Source organism: Melanaphis sacchari, unplaced genomic scaffold (assembly GCF_002803265.2).
Source record: "Melanaphis sacchari strain LSU unplaced genomic scaffold, SCAv2.0 Contig12_pilon_pilon, whole genome shotgun sequence".
In the NCBI taxonomy this organism is placed as follows: Eukaryota; Metazoa; Arthropoda; class Insecta; order Hemiptera; family Aphididae; genus Melanaphis; species Melanaphis sacchari.
In genome coordinates, this window is record NW_020270527.1 from 427354 (window position 1) to 441426 (window position 14073).

Genomic DNA, 14073 nt, shown 5'->3' on the forward strand with positions numbered 1-14073 from the left:
AGAAAAAAGAACCAATAATATTCTAATCAAATGAAAATAATAACTATTTTTAAAAGTTAATACTTATCAATGCCATAATAATGTATGAGGTAAAAAAAAAAATGTTCATGGTTTTAAGTAGTTTTAAACAAAAGCTTAGAAAAAGTATGATATTTTTACTATTTTTGTATCGTTATCATTTTAAGGTTTTTATTTTGAATGACACCGTGACATAAATAAAAAGCTGTCTGTGAATAAATTATGTATTAAGATTCTAATATGTATAATATAAAGATGGTTGCAAAGTTCTAAAATGTATTATATGAGATATATTATATTCAAGATATCAGCATATCAATAACTGATGAGATATTTATAATTAAATCTTTCCTCTATAACAAATTATTTGTCCTTTCTTCATTATGGAGTCACCATATCTAAAATTAAAATACTTATAGAAAAAAGTACCTCCTTATTTGAAATTTGATTTTTATGCATCAACATTAATTATTTAACATTTATTTACTTCCAGTCAAGTGCCACTAGTGGGTGGCTTCTTACTTATGTTTTCATGTATTATGTAACCATTATCAAATATGCTAATTGTACAGATTGTATAGGTATATTATTGTGTAAAATAAAAAAAAATATATCTATTTTTAGAATATAAAATTTAAAACACATAATTCCACAAATAAGCAAAAATTTAAAATAATATAACTATATAAAAATATTATAATTTTTCAAAAATTTTGTTTCATAAAAACTTCTTTTTATACTAATTAAATCAATATTTTTTATATTATGAATATGAATACTATATTTTCTGTTCAAATGGCATTGCCTTTAATATATTACATAACTTATATGAATAAATAATATAAGTATATGAATTCAATGAGCAATAATTAAAAAAAAAAATAGTGCGTAAGGATATGACTATTTTTATCACAAGCTATTTCTAATAAAATATCAATGGCCCTCGTTGTCGAACACATGCTACTTCCGACCGGAAACTTAAATGTATACCGCCGGCCAATATGTATGTAATATTATTCTCAAAGAATATCCAAAATTAGTATTTTATAAATTGTATAATATACACGTCATGGCGAGTTTTGGACAAATAAAACAAATTATCCTGTTAGTTATTTTAAGTTGACATTGATTCTAATTTGAAAGTACTAATTTTTAATAAAATATAATATTTATGTATTTTTTTAAACATATTTTCTTATTTGTAAAATATATAGAATATTGATTATTACTACACTGGCATATTATTGTAAAAGCAATAAGCTAAATCAAAATTTTAAAATAAAGATAAAAAGTTATTTTTAAAGTACATAATATATCATTATTATGATTTATGATATATCCTCAGTTTCAGCGATACTCTACCCATATACTGGCTATTCAATATGATATGTGTCTATGTGTAATGTTATTAAATCCGTATAATATGAATACAAATTATATTACACGTATACACGTTGTGTACGAATGCATAAGTAGGATATTAGATACAAAACTTGGGCTTATACTTTTTGTTATACTCAATATAATCTGATATCTCTTTTCATGCTACAACATTTTGAATCCATATTTATATTGTTCCACGAAACGGACAATTTGAATTCCGGATTAAGTTTTGTCCAGACGAGGAATTATACATATTTTACGCGTACTTAAACACTGCAGGATAGTTTTGCAGTTGTTTTTTTTCGGAATTACCTATCAAAAATTAATTACAATTGTATTTTTTCTTTCTTTTTATAGCTTTTAGTGTATTAATATTCAGTAAAACAATTTAATATTTATACAATACAAATATAACCAAAACAATAGAATTATTATTTAAGTAAATCAGCTTCCAATATAAAGATAATAATTTTTTTAATGAAAATTTCAGCATTGGTCTTGATGATGTAAAAGAGGTTGAGGAGAGGAATATTGAAATAATTGAGTAAAATTAATATCATTAATTTTATAAGCTGCTTAACTTAATACAAAAAATATTAGAAATATACGTATGTACGTACTACGTTATAATAATATATACCCACTATTAATAGTTTTTAACTAATTTTAACTAAGAAATTTCATATTCCACAGTTTTTTGATATTTTTTATGTTTTTATAATAATACAGCAATTTCATCGTTTCATAACTTGATAATGTTTTTGTTTTATTTTAAAAGCCGTAAATTTTTATACTTTATTCGACTTCATAACCTTAGCTTATTTGTAGAGAACTCCAGTTGTCCAGTTGTATTTTTGAATAATTATCACTGCGATGCTTATCTTTTGTAGGTACCTTTATATTATTGTTCATTTATTGCTTGCTTAAGTCGTGGTCGTCGTATACACATCTTGCGAACTTATTATACGATCTGTGCCGCTATGGTGATTCATGCGGTGCCCTCTGGTAATGTCTAGGGTAAGAAAACGAGAAAAAAATAATAGAAAAATCTACTCCCGAAAATCGATTTTCGCCTACATACCTTTGACGTCGATGGATTGACTATAACGGCGACCAAGACGTGTGGTGCTCTCTAGCCACGGACTGTGGTCGCCGGCAAGCACCGATGGGTGGCGACTGGCGATGCGTGTTCGGTCTTCGCCGCCGCCGTCGCCACCACCGTTGGTGGACCAGCGATCCAGCATTACGTTTAGTCGCGTCGTGCGTTTGTACCGGCACCGTCGTGGTTCGAACACTCGTCGTTAGTGTATATATTATAATATTGTTGATATACGTCTCTTACGTCCATCGAGCAATATGGATCCGAAAGATCTACCGTGAAACGTCTTCGGTTCTGGACAGTTTATATCAAATCGCAGCAGGAATCGTACTCCGAACGAGAAGCATCCGTAACGATTACTATCCCACACCGTTTCGGGTGGCCACCGAAGAGTTCTTTTCCACTAGAAATTTCGGTGAGATATCTTATTACCTATAACGGCTATAACACTCGCATATTTATTCATTAATATAACACCTTTACCAGACACATTTAACCTACTTTAATCCTATTATTTTTTGAGTAGCTACATTTTTACACGTGATACTGATTACAAACCTATACATTCTTGATCCGAATTGGCTAATTATTACTTACCCATCTAAACTAACCCGAATGCGTAGGTGTACCACCAGCCTTCCCGTTTTGCGGAAAAACTTTTTCGATGTATTCTCGTGGGACAGACCAACATTAAAAATTTGTAATTTTGTTTTCTCTAAATCTCAATTTGTTTTAACGAGTTAGCTAAACTACAGCAATAATTCTCGTGAAAAACAATCGTTTATATAACTTATAATATGCGCATACAACCCGCGTTACAGTAATAATAGATAGCAATTTAATAATACACGCGCGCTACGTTTCGTTTCACATTTGATATTGTTTCACGCGATCATATGCGAATTTACAATACTTGTTTATAAGAAAACGGAACGAGTATCCTGAGGGGAGTATCACGAACCTTATAAGTGTAATATTACAATATTATATAGATTCCTATTACCTAGCTATTTCTCGGTATCTTGAGGTTATCCACACGACTACGCGCTCATGCACATTGAAACTTCTTTAGCGAAACGTATTTTGTGCTTACCTATATATATTTTATTTCTGAATATAATTTGTGTTCATTGATCAATTTTACATAATAGTTTGAAAATCATTCTACTACGTACATATTAATATAAACGCAAAATATTGTGTCAGCAGGATGGATTGTTTATCATGTTGAAAAGGTAAAGTTACTGTTTACGAATAATACTAAACGTTTTAACTTTTAATGTTCACATTATAAAAATGAGCACTCTTCACATAATGATTCAAAAGAAGTATACTTTAATAACTGTGTAGTACATCTGGTCTGATAGGTAACTATAAAAATTAATTGATCAAAACACTCAGAGTGTGCTCCTTTATACGATATTGTCTATGTTTATTTTTTACGAGAGTGCTGTAATAATACAAATATATAGTATTGTTTATACTTCCGATAATGTATTGGCCGAGGATATATTTTGTTTTGTTATAGATTAGCTACATGTAATACACATATCTAATCTAATATATTGTGTACACTATTCCTAATTTTTCTATCAAAAAAAAAAAAAAAAACAAATTGAAACGCCATGTTCAGACGAATTGTTTGTTAAAACATATTAGTATTTCGCACTCTTAAAATATAATATCTATATGTCATATTGTCACTAAGTATACGAATTAACTGTTCTGATATTTCGGATAGTTATATTTACATACATTGAAAACATAATTACTTTGAATTTCTAGTCTTTTATTGTACATATTTCATTATCTAATTACACATTTAAATACATTCAGTTATTTGTAATTGAATTAACTTTCAGAAAAATATTTTCTGTTTATTAGGAATAATAAAATTGTATAATATAATACATGATACTTAGTTTATCTTGTAGTGACTTTCGTTCATCTTAACACGATTATTACTACCATTTAAATTATATTTTCAAGCGTATCTGAAAATCTTTATTCTCTGTTAGATATTTATTCTTGAGGTATTTAAAAATAATAATTTATTTTTCTCATTTATTCAATTTCCAAACATTACCATTTAAAATGAACTGATAAATGTATTAGTATGTTTATAGCTAGTTATAAATTTATAATATTTATTCGTGCATTTTTGTAGTCCATTCTTGTATAATTTATTTTAATATTCGTAAAAAGTTGTTGGTGTTATACTTGAATCTTTAACTTGATCTACTTTGTAATCTATTTAATAAACTTTTTTTTTATATATTTTTTACAAACCACGATTTCTTTATCTTATAAAACCTAATAAAAATAAAAATGTAAAATACAGTAGTTGGATACATATTATATAGATAAGTTGTTAAATCTTGTGGAAAATTTGTGTTGCAAATGTCAAATTTGATTGTATGAATTACCCAATTAATGTCTATACTAAAATTAAATTTTAGTTTAAAATCCATAAAGAAATAAATCTAGCAACCTTATTGCATTGTGATTCTACATTTAAATATATATTTATATATACAAAATACGTACAATTCTAGTATTATACTTAATGATTAATGCTGACAACATCTTGCGGCCCCTTTCTCAACATCCAAAAATCTTTTCTTCTCCAACCCTTCATTTATTTGTTCTATGCGTCCCCTCAATGATAATTTTACCAACCTTAATGGGCTATAAAAATAAGAAGACCAATGCTGTGTATGAGTTTTTTTTTTTTTTGCTAAGTGTTTAATTTCATCTTTAAAAAAGTTTTGATAAAAAAAAAAAAACTTTTTTGCAAACTTTATGCACTTCAACATGCTGTATAATGTATATACTTATATGACAATTGAAAAGTAAAAACTTCAGACTTATTGATAAAAGTACCAGAACAATTTAGATCGTATCTATATTCAGTACGTTTATTATAGGTTCTATATAAATATGCACCTATGTTTGACTAAGAAGTTTTTTCATTACTTATGACTTATGAGTTTTGTTATACAACTAAACATGTGATAAAAAAATATTTTGATTTTTATCTTCGCTAATTGGATATTTTTTTTTATTATTTTTACTATTATTATTATCATTAAGCAGTTGACAGTTTCATTTCCGTGTTTATACTTAATACTGTTTCGAAAGTGTTTGATATTCGATTATTTGACAGAGTATAGTCAAAATAGTATTATTATGATTGATTTAATACGTTAGACGATACCATTATAATATATTGCACTGATAAATAGGTACCTACGCACGTGTAACTGTTCGATATCAAAAGAGTTTAATCCATAAGAGTCGTATAAACATGAAATATTGGCTTTTGAAATTACATAAAATAACTTTAATATTTTATAATATTAAATTTTTTAATAATAGCGATAAAAATATAAATTTAGTTATTAACAGTGTTATTATATATTATTATTTATTTTTAACCATTCATTCATATATTTTTGCTTTATAATTTGTTAATAGTAAATGATATGGGGAACTTTTCTTTTTTGTTCCTATTAACAGTCTTTTTTAAATTCCAACTCGTTAATCTAGATCAGATGACAAAAATAATAACAATATTATGATAAACCGTTGAACCAATCAACAAAAAATGAACGATATTAGAATTTAAGATGTAATTGTTCACTACGAAATAATGTGAAATACGGCCACTCAAAATATGTTGCCTACATCTTTATTATTTTTAAACACACAGGTTTTATAAGTGACTTATATAAGTATATACGATTATAACAGAAGTGCGTGTTCTAAGTTCTTCGAGTTCCCTGTCTGTGTGTGTGGGTGTATGTGCGTGTATACAAATGAGGACCCCCTCGGGTTTGTGAATTTCACGGGGGGATCGCTGAACTACGGATTGTCGTCGTAGGTGGCAGCGACCGCTCTATAAATGCTAATATTATTAGTCAGCATAAAAAAAAAACTTGACCCATCTTTTAACGATTCACGTCGTGCTGTATTCTACGAATATTAAAATATAATACAGCGTATAGTCGAAATATACCTAAATTTATAGTATATATATAGTGCAGTTTTTTCGGAAACACGAATAATAACGCAAGTCAGTTGTTTTCATTGGCGCTGGCCGTCGGCGACGGGCGTCGCGGTGTCGTCGACCCTCGAGTGCACTATTTTTAAAAACGTCGGCGCACACTCCAAATTCGGACCAAAAACCATGCGTCCTCCTCCATCCGTTTTCTCCCTATATCGCAACCGAACACGTCATAATCTCTTAGCCAAGATATTATATATTATTATCGTTTGTGTTATTAAGTGTATTGCTTTGAATCTATCACAAGTAGTCGCGAGTTTCAGGTTAATAAATATATTATTAATATTATAATATATATATTATAATACATCGACTACCGGGCATGACAATAAAACTACGATTCACAAAACCATATGTTCCTCAGCTGAGCGTGAAACGGTATTTTTCGAAAAAAAAAACACATGTGTAATCTGAGAAAATAATACTGCATCGTGATGCCGCCAGGTGTTATAGAAAAATATACACTAGCATTTATTATATATAACAATATGTATATATTATATATATATATATATGAAAAAATAATTATATATATATTATATATAAATAATATTTCTTATGTGCGTACACTATAAAACCGGTTACTACAATTTTAAGAAGCCACCCGTTTATGTTATTACTTACATTATATACATTATACATACGGCTGGGCCAGGATCTACGTTATATACCTGGTTACCAGTTGGCCAGGTGTAGTTTTTGTTTATGCCTATTGACTAGGCACGCGAGTGTTATGTACCTATATTCCGGTCTTCCGGTCTTATGCCACAGTATCCAATTCGGTTTACTATAGATATATTATGTATTATGTTATATTATAGTTATATCCCCCGTTGTTCATCCCATTAGGTGTACGCATATTAACATTTTTTTTTTCTTTAATCGAATAAGCCCGGGCGCGTGTCCTTTTCAAACCACACCGATTTTATTTCAACAGTTAACGGTATAAATAGGTAATTACTTTATTAGTATAATATACCGTTTAGTTTTTATAGCATAACAATATGACGTATAAAGTTGTAATTCCAGCCGTCGACCTCCGAGACTTTAATCGGGTTGTTATCATCATTGCTTTTTTTCGAACGCCTACGCCTCGTCCTCGTTTATATTAAATGTAAATTAATATTATTTTGATGAAATCATATGAACTTTATTTTAACATTTGAATTTACATCATAAGTTCTTTATTTAAAAATACCAGTTAATAAAAATAACAAATTATAATTTACTTTAATATTATAATCACGATTCGTTGTACAATAGTTGTTCAGTTATATAGAATTTTGAACAATTTAAAAGCAAATTAGCGGATATTTTAACAGGAGAAACTAATTTTTTCTTATTTTTTTTTGGAATATACTTTTAAGGACTTTGCAAAGTTATCCATACATCTTATTGATTATTAATCCAATTCATATTGCACACTTCGGATCTGTCAAAGTTGAAAATTTTTAATATACATAATATACGTTTTATACTATAGTTTTTAACAAAAATGGATAGTATTGAACAAGTTTTATTTTCATGTTTTTTTTTATTAATTTTTTATAGTAAACTAAGTGAAATTGAAAATATAATTTGTACAATAAATCAATAATAATTTATGATTAAAAAGGTGGAAAAAAAGAACTTATTTCAATTAATAAGATTCAACTAAATCATTAAAATATTGTACCTACAAAATATACTTATTTTATTGTACGTATTTTTTAATATAATTATTTATATTAAACAACGAATATATGTAGTTAAACTTTGTTTAGTTTAATACTTATAAATTAATACTATTGAAATAAGTATTCATAAAATGTAAGTTTAATGGTTTGAAAGTTTATTTGAAATTATAATTAGATGTAATGAAATATTATACTTGAATTTGAATTTCGCAGTAATATAGTATTTATCTAATAGTAATACCGTATCTCAAATTATAGTTAATATATTATATCACCCTTTTAATGGTAATAAGGAAGAATTATAAACGTACGTATGTTAGGATAATGAGATAATCAAGTTAACATATACTTTTTAATTTACTAAATAGAAACTCATTAAAAAATGGTATTTTAAAATAATATAAATACTCTTATATGTCAAAATTATTTTTTCTCAATTATAAGTTTATCATAAAAATATTTTAATAACTATTTGTTTTATTGTTGACAATGTGAAATTGTTGAATATGTTATCAGTGTTATCACATTGATTATCTTAGCTGCATTGTCTATAAATTTAAGTTTTTCATTAGTTATTAACTATTATATTCTATTTTTATATCTTGATCAACTTTTAACAAATAAATTCATTATTGAAAATTAAAGTAATTTCGTAATCAAAGAATTAATCAAACTTTTATGATGATTAAACGATTTCACGTGATAATAGTATACTTGTATTATATAACATCGGGTATCAGGGCATATAAAACTTTAAAGTTAACTAAGTATTCATGAAATGACAATTTTACCAACTTTAGCGTTAATGTAATTTTATTTAAGATTAACTTAGTACCTACCTATTTATAAATCGTACCACAGTCACATAAAGGAAATTTAAAAACCACGTAAAATAGATGAAATACAAAAAAAGGGCGGAAGTGTGTTGTACATATTATGTACAAAATAAAGAGCTCAGCATCATTGAGAATCTTATCTTACACGCCCAATGGAAATTTACGACCGGACGTCAAGGGAGGCAGTGTAATTTATTTTCCTTGATCGAATTTATATCATTTGTGCTTGTTGTATGATACGCGAAAAATCGTCCGGCACTGTCTGTTGTATTATTAGGTAGTAGAATTACTATATGTACATTATACGTATATCTATAAATTACCTATACATCCGCGAAATTAGATTGTTAGCATATTAAAAAAGAAGATCAAATATAATGATAAATATGTAGAAATGAAAAAAAAAAATACATGACAATGTCAAATAATGAGTTCATACTTTGAACATTTTTCGTAATAATACAATATTAACATTTGGAGTATTGTTTAAAATGTTTAAATTAAATTATTCGCTCACATACGCATAAATACACTAATTATATATTAATATAAATATATATTATATTATCTATAAATGGGTTTTAGAATGTTTTATGTTTATGTTTGGAAAATGTGAGTACACTTTTAAAAGCCTTAACTATCTTCATTTTCAGAAAAATTCTTATTTCTTACTACTTTTCATCATATTGGTGGTTTAGGTTTTTAAATTATTTTAGATAGGTACCTAAGACCTATTTTTTAACAAATTTTACTTTTAAGAACAGAATATTTTTCTAAAAATTCCGATTTACCGAACCAATAGTGTTTATAATAATATGTTATTAAAAAAATGTTTCGGTAAAAAGTAAATTTTTTTTATGAAAATATTAATTTTTTTTTGACAGAGTATTAATATTTATTTAGAAATTACCAGTAATATAGCTCATAGTTAAATGAATTACCCTGTACCGTGTTATTATTCAATAACTGTATGTATTCAGAAAGCGTTTTCATATGCTTACCTCAACCCACCACCTGTTCATAACACACACACACACACACACACATACAGCAACCCACATCATCGCGTTACATAGATATATAATGTACACTCATACACACAAAACATACACATAAATATCATATCATATATACGATTTTTATAGTTTTGTCGCATCCACTTGGAACAATGCCGCGTGAAATTAAACATGTAATATCGCGTCGTATTACCACTCAACGGTGGACGGAAGAATGGACTTGTCGTGAGATGGTACCTATACTCGTATACCTACGATGTTCACCAACTATAATACGTGGGCTGGGGGGATGTGGTGTGGCGACAGAGCAGATGACTTACATTATGTATAGGCATTATGTTATGACCGATCGCGAGTCTCGACGCCACGGTAATACGGAAATAAGTATTATTATTATGATTGTCGTGCGTACAGTATTGTTTGTCTGATTGCGTCTATTGTGTGCAAGTCTCACTAAACGCACACGCGTACCGTGTCCAGACCACGATGAGTTAAGTATTTAACATATTATTGACGGCCAAGTGAAGTACCTATTTAGTGTCGTGATGTGGTCTCGTCTAAGGTCCTCGTAATAAATAGTATCTATACGATAGCTCAGTGGTGAAGTGACGTGTAATATACTACTGCGAACACGAGCGTCCGGAACGTGACAATTTGAGGCAGTTGCTCTTCCCCTAGAACTTTTTAATATTACGGTTTTTAATATGAATATTATTATCCAAATCAATACATTAAATTTATCAATATTTTTATTTATTTATTTTATAAAAGTGCCTACCAGCTACGTTATAACTAAAGAAGTTCGTATTATTTTATAAAGTATTAATTTTTTCACTATTGAAGTTATTAACAAGCTTATTAATTATTTTTACAATTTAATACTTACCGTAATCGAACATAAGTTTTCAGTTAAAAAATAAACGCGCAAAGTGAATTTGTTTCTAATAGCTTAATAATACGGATATTGAATATACATTTATTTGAAAAAAAAATATAATGTTGAAATAATGTAATATGTTTAATGAAAAACTCCCCTTCTTATCACCTTAAACATTTATGCTGATGCCTTTGATGACGGATAATCAGTATAGGAATGCGTTTGTTGGACTTCATAATATTACAACTGCGTAAAATATAATATATTTTATCGATTTTAGTTCGCACGTGCCTGCAGCTGTAGTGGGGCAAAATATGAGGTAGAGAGACGGGGAAATAATCACCGCGCGCGCGACCTTTTGTGTGCACAGCAGCGAAGAGGAGCAAACACAACTGCGGCGACGATGTCGATGACGAGAATCTGAAAATATCTAAACGCGGTCCTGCACGTCAGCTATATCTACTTATACTATAACCTCTCAAGCACACATCGTACAGCCCATATTATTATTGTAGATATACTGTTTTTTTTTGTCCAAAAAATATCCACTTAGTTAAAAAATATATATTTATATATGTATAATACAACGTGCGCGCCGTCAATCAAGAGCACCGTAATTGTGTTTATATTTAGACGCTCGAGATTATGTGATGGTGCCCCCTTTCCGGCATGACTCGAAATTCGAAAACATTTCGTTGCTATTTACTACCACTATTAATAATATAATAGACTCCACGTATACCAAATATATCATATACTTTCTCGCGGAGGCGTAACTTATGATTAAAAAAAAAATCTTCGATGATATCGAAACAAAAGTTTAATTACAAACGATCATTATTCGATACAATCACTTTTTAAATACTTAATGTTTTATACAACTTTATGTCTTATTTTACATTTATTCTAGTATTTTACATTTAAAATCTATTTCTAATTACCATAGATTAAATTGTGTAATTTATATACCATATTTGTCCATAATGTGTCACTTTGAAATTGCAGTGTATCACTAATACCACTCACCTGACCTTTAGTAACAATTTCTAGTATAAATTACATTATTAATTAGAGTCGTTGAAAAGTATTCTGATATCATAAAACGTTTATAAATTGTCATTTACTAATTTATTACATTGTTATTATTCGAAAACACGATAAGTGATAACACTACGACGTAACTATATAACTTAAGTTTAATTCTCTCGAAATCCCTGTTGAAATCGTCAGATGCCAAGTTGACTAAATCACTACAATTTACATGACGCTTATAATTTGCGTGGCTCAAAATCTGTTTCAAAACATGTTACTTTTTAATCAGCATTAATCTCTGTTAAGCGCGTAATTAATAATATGCTCTATAGTTATATCTACTTTATTATGAAGATTATAGGTACTATTATGACCATAAAACGTGTTGAACTTGGTATAATAATATAATGCAATGGTAATACAACATAAACATTTAAAACGCCTCTCGTCCGCCCCCAAATTTCAGTGTGAAATTATAGTAGAGCGTAGACCAGCAGAGATATGGTAGTTATGAGTTTTTATTGTTTAAAGTGATTTTCAAAAATTACATATAATACAATTAGGATGATAAATATTGAGTTTAAAACGTTTCAATTGAGCACAGTGTTAAATCGTCAAAATATCATTAGAATATTTTAATTATTTTGACTCACATTAATTTAGTATTTATATATTTATTTAAAATGATGCATTTATATTATTTATAAGTATTTATTTTATTTTATTATTATTATTAATATTTATTTTTTTTTTTTTTTGATATTCTGATTAATTTTAACTAACCTTTAATTATTTAAAAAACTTTATAGTGATTGCAATTTGCAAAATTGTATGATTAAATTATTCAAATCATCATAATATTAAGAAAATAGCAGACGTAAAGATAAATGTATACAGATTTTATCACTGTTATTATTAGAGGATTAAAGTACCTATTCAAATGATTAAATAAAAGTTTTTTGATTTTCAAAATTACTACAGAACACTAATTTATTACTATCTACAAATTCAAAGTGAGTCATTTATTTTTTCACATGAGGGTGTTGAAGTATTTTATTATATTATGCTTTTAAAAGTTTTTATGATTCATTGCTTTCTTACTTCATTGGTTTAAATGAGTAATAATATGGAACCTGTTATTACTTTAAACTATTGATATATAAATATATAATTATATATCTTAGTTATTTTAATAGTTTAATTAATGTTTAGTTAAACATTGGTAATTCGTAATTGCAATATTGCCTTTTACTTTAATAGTTTGAAACAATGCCGCAACACAACGCATGGTCCATCTATCTGTATTTAAATGTATTTTTTAATTTATTGTGAGTTATAGTTAGTAACTAATAATTGAAAAATAAAACATACTTTCGTATCATAGCTATAAAATATTTAAACCTAACAGAATTATAATTATCATTTTATTATAAATTGTAATATGATTATCACTAAGAAGTAAAAATTTAAAGTTAAACTTCAATATTAACGAACCAAATTTGTATTATTCAATTTTAGTAACTGTTTATTATTTGATCTCCAACGAAATTTTATCACAACATTTTTTTGTGTAATAACGTATAAATTATAATCATAGTAATTTTTTATATTTTACAACAAAATATAATTATGTTATTTTACTCTATTATTATCTATAGTTATTACACCAGTAATTATTTTATTTTTTGTTGTTTGTAATATAGATATTGATATTTTTTATTTCTATTAAATATATAAAAAAGTGAAAACAATATAATTATTCTATATTATAGTATTTTTAATTTTACCGACTATTTTTATTTTTATTTTCAATATTATAAGTCATTATTTTTCCAACAACAAATAATTGACAGCGGTTGACGGACAGCTCCGTAACTATATACATATAATAAGTGACCTTTTTATTAGAACATATACATCATAGGTATTATTATTGCCTTTCTAATTTATATACGCGTCCATCAACTTAATAGTATAATTATTCAATGACATGTATCGTAATAAATTGCAATTTTCAAACAATAAGATAATGTATATCCTTGTGGAATGATAATAATTTATTGATCTTTT

The 14073-nt window shown here is 27.3% G+C and overlaps 1 protein-coding gene and 1 pseudogene across 2 annotated transcripts in view; one reads left to right on the forward strand and one right to left on the reverse strand.

The window, feature by feature from the left end:
* LOC112591237 overlaps positions 1-2645 on the reverse strand; it is a 90095-nt pseudogene extending 87450 nt beyond the window's left edge.
* A 23-nt stretch (positions 2646-2668) lies between these two features.
* The window catches only part of LOC112591128 (protein tincar), a 63300-nt gene continuing 51895 nt past the window's right edge, over positions 2669-14073 (forward strand). For both annotated transcript variants that reach the window (XM_025334823.1, XM_025334824.1), the window contains exon 1: positions 2669-2915. The gene's annotated coding sequence lies outside the window, so the exon portion shown is untranslated. The remainder of the gene's footprint in view (positions 2916-14073) is intronic.